General features: G+C 38.7%; 1 long non-coding RNA gene across 1 annotated transcript; it reads right to left on the reverse strand.

Moving 5' to 3' along the window:
* Positions 1 to 364: 364 nt before the first annotated feature.
* LOC112533217 lies at positions 365 to 9172 on the reverse strand. The gene is made up of 4 exons (XR_003077109.3): positions 9034 to 9172; positions 7319 to 7465; positions 2848 to 5541; positions 365 to 1290 (listed from the first exon to the last, which is right to left on the reverse strand). It is a non-coding gene; the product is annotated as an uncharacterized LOC112533217 (long non-coding RNA).
* Positions 9173 to 10818: the final 1646 nt, after the last annotated feature.

The following is a 10818-nucleotide window of genomic DNA, read 5'->3' on the forward strand; positions in this document are numbered from 1 at the left end:
CTGCCTACATAAGAAAACTACTCCAGCATGTCTTTCCCGCGCTAGTCTGTATTTCTCCAGCTAGGACTGAAAAGTGAAACACCTTCAGTGGTAAAATTGTGCATCTTACCATTTTACTGTCTTAATTTTAGTTACTCAGTCTTGCCGTATATTCACTTCCCTAAAATGGAAATGCTTCTGTTGTCTTTTATTGTGTATGTGTATGAGCAGCACTGCAAGTCCAAACATGATGAGATTAATAAAAGATACTTATTTGGATGTCCTTGAATATACATGGTTCATGTTTTCAGATTATTTTTTTTATTATTATTTTTACTTTTTTTTTTTTTTGCCCTAAAATTCAGAACTAGATAGAAATATCAGGGGGAGAGTCATTTCATTTTTAATGAATGTTGCATTTCTGACAAGACTGCATGATTCTGGGATGCAAAGCTTTATCAAAAGAATCATGCAACAACATCACAGATAAAAATTAAATGCCAGCAGATTATAAATATTATTGCTTGAAACAATATATTTATCTTTAAAAACTCTCACTTATACCTACCTTCCAGTTGGGATTTCTACTAATTTCAGTGAGGTCTTGACAACCTAAATAGTTAATACCACGTTCTGCACAAAAGCAGTGGTAAAATCAGGATCAGCCTCACATTAAGAATGTATAATCAGTTGCCTGGTAATATGACCCTTAAATCCTTGATCTGGATATTTATTTCTGAAATACAGTGACCTTTTCTATAACAGTAACCTTTTATTTTTTATGGCAAGGTTAATGACGTTACATTATCTGTGTTCAAGTGCATACTGTTCAAATGAACTCAGCAATCCAAATTGCTCCCAAGTGTCACCTCCTTATCTAATAGCTAGCAGTCATAATTGATTACTCTTGTTATATTTTTAAAGCAAAGACACCTCACAAGTAGTAATGAGCTTGGTAAAATGTAAATATAAGAAAGCACAAGGAAGAAAATTATGTAAATTTTAATTCTATGTTTCTTAAATTCTCCCTCTGACTTTTGACAGATGAAAAATGGCTTTTACCTGGTGAGATGGTGTTGCCTTTATGGAAATAATTCTTGGTGGACCTCTTTGGATTTATTTGGCCACTTCTCAAGGCATAGAGCCAGCATTGTGATCTCCACCTTGGGTCTAGCATCTAGAAGGTAAATATGAGCTGCTTCCTCCTCCTGCTATGGCTTTCTCCCTCCAAAGTGATTCCCACTCGCGCCACTTCAATGAAGAGTCTGATCTTTGGCTGCTTTTAATTTCTTCATGGACTCAGTGCATCTGCTAGAGGAAAGATTAATGAAAATAAGTGCAGAACTTTTACAATATTAGAAACAGGAAAACAAAATTTATTTCTTTTAGCTGTTTGACATGACAGACAAAAGCTATAGCGCATGAATCTAGCTGTATTCACAGGGTCCTCTGTGCAATTTAGCTCTGAAATTTAGAGCAATTACACCTGGTTCCATTTCCAAAGGAAGGGGATTGCTCATGACCCCATTCTGGGAACAGGATCTGAGGGCCAAGGCTCTTCTACTAAAGATTGGTTGTTTCTCTGAAGGAGTAAACACCAGTATTTTGGGAAGAAGGAAATTATTCATATGATGTTTTACAGTAAGAAAGTGAAATCTGTCTTTTCTAGAAATGTTGCTGAAATATTGTCACAAGAATGCATTACTGTTTCTTTCTTATAATATATCAAAACATCTTTAAAATAAATTGCTTGAGTGGGCATAAATAAAAAGCATAGGCAGACATGAACAAATGTATCTATATGCAACGGTAGTGTAAATATATCTACAAAGACAAGTATTTTATCTGGTTTTCCCCATTCCTTTTGCCTTTCACCATTGCTACTAGACACATATGCTCTACAGATCAGTGAGAGGAGGAAAGCAGCTGAGTCATTGCACCCTGGTAGTTTATGCTGAAGCAAGCTCTAAAATGAAGACTAAAGAAGTGCAGTAATACTGCACACAAGCAGCAGAAGCATGAAAGCTATTATGTGCCAAAAATAGGACAGTGATAACTAATTCATAGAGCAAGTAAAGTTTTTGTATCAAAACATGTATTTAGTGTATATTAATGCTAAGAGAGCCAAAGCAAGGGAAAACAAGTCCTCCTGCATGCTCTTGTGTAGGAATTATTTTTGTGATCTACTGAATAAGAAATGTCCTTTAGCCACATAAAAAATAGGGATGGAAGATCTTAGGTTTACAGCCTTTGCTCTGTGCAGTAGTTCAGATTTTTAATTTTCCTCATTTGAATATGATTCCCAGACTAAAAAAAACTTTCCCCTTGTAAATAATTCAAGTTCTCTTTCTGTGACTGCAACATAAGCCTGCTTTTCTACCTGTCAACACTAATGTGTAAAGCACAGTATGTAAAATAGTGCCCAAATTAAAAGATTTAATAAAATTATTACTATGAGAAACTTGAAATGCTGTGGGTACCATTTTTTTGTGGTACATGGCCTTCCATGACTTCATTCTGAAGATGCTTTTCTTCCAATACAAGTCATTCTCAAGTTCGTTAGAACAGTACAGAACACACAAAGAATGTAACTTTGAAAGATCATTTAAAATCAATGGGTGTACTAGGTATTTGTGTTACATAATTTCTGACACCAGCTCTATCTCTATTGAATGTACTTTGCCCCAGAATATCTTGTCTCCACAGTGCACAGTGCAGCCAAGAACTAGTGTCCCTGTGCCTTGCACACCCCATAAGTAACCACACAGTGTACACAAGAGATACTACCCAATGCTAGTTATCTGGTATTGTTCAAAAAGGGATATGATACAACTTGTAATTCAACAAGGCCAACTACAAGGTCCTTACCTGGACTGAAGCAATCTCAAGTGCACTGAAATGGTAAGGATCCCAGGAAATGGCACTTGTCAGAAGAGGTGCAGCGACTTGTATGCTCCAGCCCTGCTCCAGCCTTCACTCTCACGTGGGGACTGTGGGGATAGAAGGTGCTGCAGAGGGAACCTGGTGGATGCTGTAGTTGCAACTTCTGAATCAACACTGAGAAACATTTGGAATTTCTCAGTAGAAGAGGTCAAAGTGATGTGTAGGAACTCTTTCCAAGGATGTGTCAGAAAAAAAAGGGGAGATGACTGGATAGTTGACGCCTTTCATGTCATCTGATCTTTTTACTGGGAAAAAAAGTCTCAGTTAATGTTCAGGAAACTAGTGCATGATTTGATATCTATCTGAAATGATAACATATGAGGAAGACAAATGTCTCCAGGGTACCATGTGGTAGTAAAGAAAGGCAGCTGAACCCCAGCTTCTAGCACCTTCTCCTTGTGGAAAGAGACAGTCCTACAGAGCCCCAGGCCAGCAGGCAGAAGTGCTGCAGAGGCACTGTGAAGATCTCCGGAAGAGAGCCCCAAGAGATGGTGAACAGTGGGTGACTGTTCATTGCAGGGGAATTAGACTGGGTGACCTTTAAGGGGCCCTTCTAACTCAAAAAACTCTATAATTCTATGACTGCTGTGGGGGCACAGCACTAGCAAGCTTTGAAAGAGCAGTGGCTAGTAATGGCTACTACACAAAAGTAATTCTGTGAGGCTGGCTAGTAAGTGATGAAGCATGTTTGGTTTGGTGGTGGCAAAAGGTTGGAATGAGATGAAGCCATGGAGAACAAATTTAGAGCCAGAGATACTGTGTGGACCTTGTATCTAGAAATGGAGCTGTAACTACTTTAGCTGAAATAGTTAATGTCATCACTACGCTGGAGGGAAAGAATGCCGTCCAGAAGTACCTTGACAGACTCAACACCTGGGCCCATGTGAACAATATGCAATTCAGCAAGGCCCAAGTGCTAGGTCCTGCACCTGAGTTGAGACAATCCCAAACATCAATACAGGCTGAGCAATGAGTAGATAAAGAGCAGTCCTATGGATAAGAACTTGGGGGTGCTGACAGATGGAAAGCTTGACACTGGCCAGCATTGTGTGCTTACAACCCAGAAGGCCAACTGTATCCTAGGCTGCATTAAAAGAAGTATGGCCAGCAGGCTGAGGGAGGTGATCACCGCTTTCTACTCTGCTCCTGCGGGGCCATACCTGGATTACTGCTTCCAGATTTGAGGCCCCCAGAACAAGAAAAATGTGGAGCTGTTACAGCAGGTCCAAAAAGGGCCACAGAGATTATCAAAGGGCTGGGGGACCTCTCCTACAAAGACAGGCTGAGAAAGTTTGAGCTATTTAGCCCAGAGAAGAGAAGGCTCTTGGAAGACCTTATAGCTGCCTTCCAATATTCAAAGGGGCCTACAGGAAAAATGGGGAAGAACTCTTCATCGAGGAGTGTGGTGACAGGTAAAAGTGTAATGGTTTCATACAAAAAAAAACAAAGGTAGATTTAGATTATATACAAGGAGGGAAATCTTTATGAGGGTGGTGTGACATTAAAACAAATTGTCCAGAGAAGCTGTGGATACCCCATCCCTGAAGATATTTAAGGCCAAGCTGAATGGAACTTTGGGAAACCTGGCCTAGTGAAACGTTTCCTGTCCCTGGCAGGTGGTGGAACTAGAGGCCTTTGAGATCCCTTTCAACACAAACCATTCTGTGATCTCATATCCTTTAAGAAAAAGATCTACTTGTCTATCCTCCAGGCCTAGGCAGTGAGCTGTGAGTGGTGTATAGGTGGGTAAGCAACTAGCTGCCTCCTCAGTCAGCTGAAAGAGGCATTTCAGAACTATTCCAAGGCCAACACACCTTTGATCAGCAGTAGTTTCATCTTGTGAAAGTTATTTGGCCTTTCTAAGCTGATCTTTTAATTATTATTTTTCTCAACTCACCTGGAGAGAAGGAAAAAAAAAAAAAAGGAATTGTTTGCTTAAACCTTTTTTTCCAAATCTGTTACTTGCCACTCAGGAAATATTACTCACTCATGAACACCCTTGATTTAGCTTCCTACATTTGAGAAGAAGCACATCAGTGTTTTTGATAAGAGTTTCTAGAAAAACGAACCAGATACATTTGTCTACATCTGCCTGCCGTTCACCTAGCAGTAAGGTTATGAGAGCTTATATCCCCACGCTTGTAAAAGTAGACCTCAGTCTTACATCTGAGTAGACACAGGAGTTTTCTGACATGCAGTTATTGGTAAAAAACTGTAGCATATGTTATAACAGATATCTGACAAGACCTCCAATGTTGATGTTAATTGAATGTTTTTTTTTCTTAGGATACATTTTCAGTGTTGTTTCTCTTTGCTTGTCCAACTTTCAATACTCCTGAGAACAGGGAGATGACAAGAATTAATGCCTGTTTGCATTAGCCCTAACTTTATTGTCACTTAATTAACCATGATTAATGTCAGGAGGCAAAGGAGAAATGTCAAGCTATTTTCAACAGCTCTGTTCCGATGAGCTCAGAAGAAAAAAAAAAAAAAAAAAAGTAGTGGCATTAAAGTGTTGATTACAATAGAATCCAGCCAAGAGATGCATTGTTTTGAAGGCACAGTTTATTCTTCAGCTTCTGGCAGCATGCTGGTAAATTGCCAGTGACTGCAACTCCCCTAAAGTGAAAAACAAAGGAGAAAATATTACCTCTGAATTACTCAATGGTTGTGGACCTGTGTAAACTGTATTTTGGTAATATAATCTCAGTGATTTCAGGGAAACAGAACATCCCAATTTTATATTGTCACTATTTTTTATTAATATCATAAATTGAATATAGTCCTGATCAACTGCCAAAAAAACCCACCACAGATTGATTAGGATTCCTGCTAGATCTAGCAAATAGGCTGGCAAGCTTGCATTTTAACTAAGTTACTAGAAGCAGCTAAGCTCTCTAAGACCTCTTTTTCAAATCATCAGAAAGAAAAAAAAAGTGAAAGAAATGAAAATTAAATTGTGATTGATATTGTATCTTTGCTGAGTTCTTCACTGGGAAATCTAGGACTTGAGATGGCAGTGTATACTTAATGGCTGTTTGTGCTGGGTAACAAGGTAATCCAAAGAAGGAAGGTAAGGAAGTAATTTGAAAATAGGCAGAAAACTGGTAATTTTCTCCAATGAATTTATCTGTATAATCTTTCTAAAGGTTTGAGGGAAAACATACACATTTGTTTGCCTTTTGCCAGAAGATAATGCTTTGGGTTTTTTGTTTTGTTTTGTTTTGTTTTTCTTGTGCCTGTGATTTGGGAGCTCCATGAGGGATCTATTACTCCTTTCTCTTAATATACAAGCAGGAAAAAAAAAATAATGAAGTAAGTTTGCAAGAAGCAAACTCTTGAATGCAAGCAGCATAAGGCAGTGTCTGGGTGGGATTCTTCCCACCTGCCCCTCCTTCCTACCTTCCTACAAGGCTTTGCCTTTGTGTGTGCTCCTCCCTTCTGAGGCAGGGAGGAGAGCTTAGCTCATAGCTCCTGACTAGCAAAGGAAGAATGGAAAATGTGACATGAAATGGAGGAGTATCTGATGAAAAAGAGGAGGGAAAATGAGCTGGAGAGAAGGAGGAATTGGCTTATTGAAGATTGGAACAAGGACAGACAGAGACAGACAGAGACTGGTGTAGAGAAAGGGCAAGGTGATTACAAGGAGAAGTAAATGAAGTCATTAAAACTAGAAATAAGGATAAGAGAAAGGGGGAAAGTTTGAATGAGTAAAGGAAATGAGATTTGTAGATCTCATTTCTAGATCTGTGCTTCTATTCTGCATTTTTGTGCTTAGAAAATATATCCTCCTGGTTTTCTTTCTTTTTCAGCTTGGCTTTTGAGGACACTCTGGGTGGCCTTGCAGTGAACTGACTGTTCAACAACAGTGTATGTTAACGGACAAACGTTTTTACACACACATAGTACAGATGAATTTGAATTTTAGCACAGAGTAGATAGTCAAGACAGGGAAAAAAAAAAAAAAAAAAAACCACAAAAAAACTAATCAGGAACACCAATCTAGTCTGGCCAATGAAACCAGCAGTTTGTGTTCTTTTGTTCTCATTTGGCCAAATGATTTTACACACAGAGGGATAATCTTTCTGCTGAGGACCTACACTGAGAACAATACTCCTGCCATGAATAATTCCTTCAAGGAGTTTCCTTGTTTACTCATGGAATGAGAACTATAGCTTTTGAAAAGATTTCCCCCGCCCATTCTTTTCAATTGGAATTTTATGTAAGGAAATAAAACCTTTTATGCTAAGGCTGAAGTGATAGGAAACGGATAAGGGAAGAAAACTGTCATGGGTGACCACTAACTGATGTCACTCTTCTGGAGCATTCAGCAGAGCAATCATTTTAGGGAGGAACAATTTGCAAGCATCGTATTTTCACTGGACAACAGCCTTACCATATGTAATATCCAGCTATGGTCTTTGGTTGTGAGGTCTAGTGCCCTTGGTGGGTTTTGGTGGAGTCCATTAGGCTAGTCACATAGGCCTTAAGAGCATTTCAGTCTCAGCCACATAATTATAATGTACCTTGTCATTTGGCCAGCCTGGGGAGAGAATAGTTAGTGTGAGTCATGAGAATTAGAACTTGATATTTCATAGTATCATTGGTGGTTTTTCAAACAAATTTCTTTCTCTCCCTCTTTTTTCCTCACTCTTTGAGTACACTGTCAATTGTTTTCTCTTTTTCTGAAGTGAAGGATATAAAGTAGTCCGTCATCCCCAACTCAGTCCCTATTCTGGATGTGGAAACCATTTCACAACACAGTAGAGGATTGAAAAGTTGTCATCAAAGTGTGTGATGTTTCTATGTGCAATGGTTTAATACTGAAGGATGACATTTCACTGCTTACTTAGCATTTATTTAACTATTTCTAAAGCTATATGCTGATTAAAATGATTTCTGATTTACTAACAGGAATTGTATTATAGAAATCTAAACCCTGACTTTAAACAAATATTTTGCTGTAAAAATGTCCTTCCTTCAATAAGCTCAATAATTCTTTTGCACTTGAGATTCTGAAATAGCAAATTGAGACATTTAAAGATCAGTTTTATCTAATAAGTAAAATTATTTCCATTGGTAATTTTACTCTGCAGAGCAAAACTTTTTGCTCCAAGTTGTTCACAGCTTCAGACTCATTTTTCTTCCCAAAATAAAGCAAATACTGTTCTCAAAGAAACCCCAATTGATGTGGTCAGTGAGACCACTGACCAACACAGAAAGCAGGCTGGATTTCATTCAGGACTTATAAATGTAGTGGAAGACAAAGTCTAATGCTAGTTCAGTGTTGCAGTAGGTTTGCATGCAACCATGTCCAAAAAGTGACATTCTGAAACAAGAGAAAATCACTTCAGATGTTCTATACCAATTTTCAAACATGCTTGCATATCTGAACGATACTGAAGAAGATGCAATTCTTCCTCTGGGATCTCTAAATATTTCTTTCAGTCTACTGACAAGGCAGAGCATGTCAAGAGAGCTCCTGAAGTGGTTATGAAAGATAGGAACAACAGTTGCGAGTAGGCATACAGCTGGCTGCTGGTTGAAAACATAGGTACCTAACTATGACAGATGAGACTGTGTGTCAGTCGTTGGGCAAAGCAATCTTTTGATTCAGTGTACTTAATTTGTTTCTCTGTGGCAATTAAATTTTGAATGGAAACAGTGTGCCTGGACAAGACACCATAGCAGTGCAGTTGTTTGTGACACGATAATATAAATGGGATTGGTATCCGACGACGTATAAAGTAATATTCCTGCAGAACCCTCTCCTTCCCTTCCCTCTTACCCTGCCTCTTCTCTCCTTTCCACAGTCTCCTGCAGTATCTGAGGAAATGCGCTGTAACAAATGCAGCTATTCACAGCAGGCCAGAAAAGGAAGGCCAATACACCACAATGTGAGATGTGCTTCCACATCATCCTACTTAGGTCTGTGCTGTCTCTGCAGAACAGCAAAGATTCCCAAGAAAGAGAGTGCCTCTGGAGTGGGGTAGACTACAGACAACACAGGATAAACTGTCCCTCACTGAGAATCAAAATTGGCCAGAGGATGCCTAATATCTAGATAAGGCTTACCATGTGTCAGAAGGTATCTTATATCTTGACACTTACTGCTGGTAGCAGCACAATCTGGTCAGCATTTGAAGCCAGCAGCACCCTCTTTGAGGTAGGCAGTATATGCTATTATGCTTCATCCCTTTCTAGTCTCAACTGGAGAAATGATAAAATAAGAGACACATTCAGGTTTCTCCTCACAACGTGCATCTACATGGCCCAGGTCCTTAAAGGATTCCCTGGACCTGTTTGCAGGCTGTCCTAGGATCTGGTCAGGATCTCTCCTCTGTCAGAGCTGAAAACAAGGCCAAAGGAATCACATCTGTATTGGAAGAAAAAAGAGATTCACTCTATCTGCTGGTGATTAAATCAGAATTGTTGATTAAATCAGCATTGATGATTAAATCACATGGATAATTACATAAAATCACATTCAAACAATCCTGGTAAAAGCAAAAAATCTGAGGTACTTGAAGAGGTCCAATGCCTATGGGGCTATGAGGAGGTTCAAGATTGCAGTTTTGCGCTTGCATTTATAAGCCTACTTCTGGCATTAGCACAGTTCTTTCTGTTCAGCAGCTGTCTCGGCAGGAGGCTTTTGCTGCTTCATTAACAAGGATCCTCTGTCACTTGAGATCCAATCCCACATTGATGGCAACAGCAGCTCTTACCTGTGTTGGTGAGGAGACTTGAAAAGACAGTGTGTTTGTACGTGGCACGTCATAGGCCGTCAGTGTCCTAGAAGCATATCAGGGAGATGGCCAGGTGTACCAGGAAAGGAGGGAGGAGTTATAAACTCTTGAGGGTTTGTGATTATTGAAACCCATCTGAAATACAAAGAGTTGGTCAAATGCCAAAAATAAGAGATATACTGTTGCCTGCAGGGCTCATCTTAGATGCCTAACCAAGATACTGAAGATTCGCTTTTCATTTCTGAATTCCTCCTTTTCTATCTCAAGCTTCCTTAAATGAAATTAAGTGAACTGGATTTAACGTGAATGAATGCAATTGCTATACTTCTTCCTTTGACTGTGCAAATATTACTTACTTCTGCTTCATGGTCCACTCTATACAGCTCCCTAAAAGTTCTTTGTTTCTGATTCAAACCATGCCTTTATGAACTCTGCCTGCCATACAAAAATGTGGATTTTCACTGGGCCTTATCCGAAGACCACTGAAATCAATGGGTTCACGAAGGCTTAGAGCCAATTATCAATGCTGCTACAGACAGCCATGTTCTCTTCATGTAGTCTGTTTTAGTTCTATTTCCTTTCACCAATACTAAAAAAAAAGCTCCATCACAATGCAGTGAAATATGTTTAATATTCAGATTTTTATTTTTCTTTTTTTTATATATGACAGTTTTTAATAGTGTTCCTTATCTTGTGGGGATGGTATGTAAATCCAATGAGTCTAATGATAAATTGTGGAGGATAAATGGAACATTTGTAGTCTGTATCAATGAGTAATGTTGTGCTGCTTAAATAAATATTACTGTAAAATGTATCCTTGATTTACAGAGTCTGGACTAAAAATAGATGACTAGCACTGTTCTGACAGTGTTAAAAAAAAAAAAAAAGGCCAAACCATTCTCCTGTGTGACATGTGGGAAACTGTGACAGAATTGCATTTAGGGCAAATATTTGTTTGGTTCATCCTCACCATTAGACTTCATTTTTTGAAATAGAATTATAAAAGCAATTATTTAAATTTCATTGAATTGGTAAAGTGACATCTCCTTTGTGAGATTGTTTTTCTTTTCTTTATGCCTTGCATTTAAGCCTAAGAACATAATCTGCTGAATTTTGGATAATTATTGAAGCTCCTTAATCATTTTTGCAA

Source organism: Gallus gallus, chromosome 1 (genome assembly GCF_016699485.2).
Source record: "Gallus gallus isolate bGalGal1 chromosome 1, bGalGal1.mat.broiler.GRCg7b, whole genome shotgun sequence".
Lineage (NCBI taxonomy): Eukaryota > Metazoa > Chordata > Aves > Galliformes > Phasianidae > Gallus > Gallus gallus.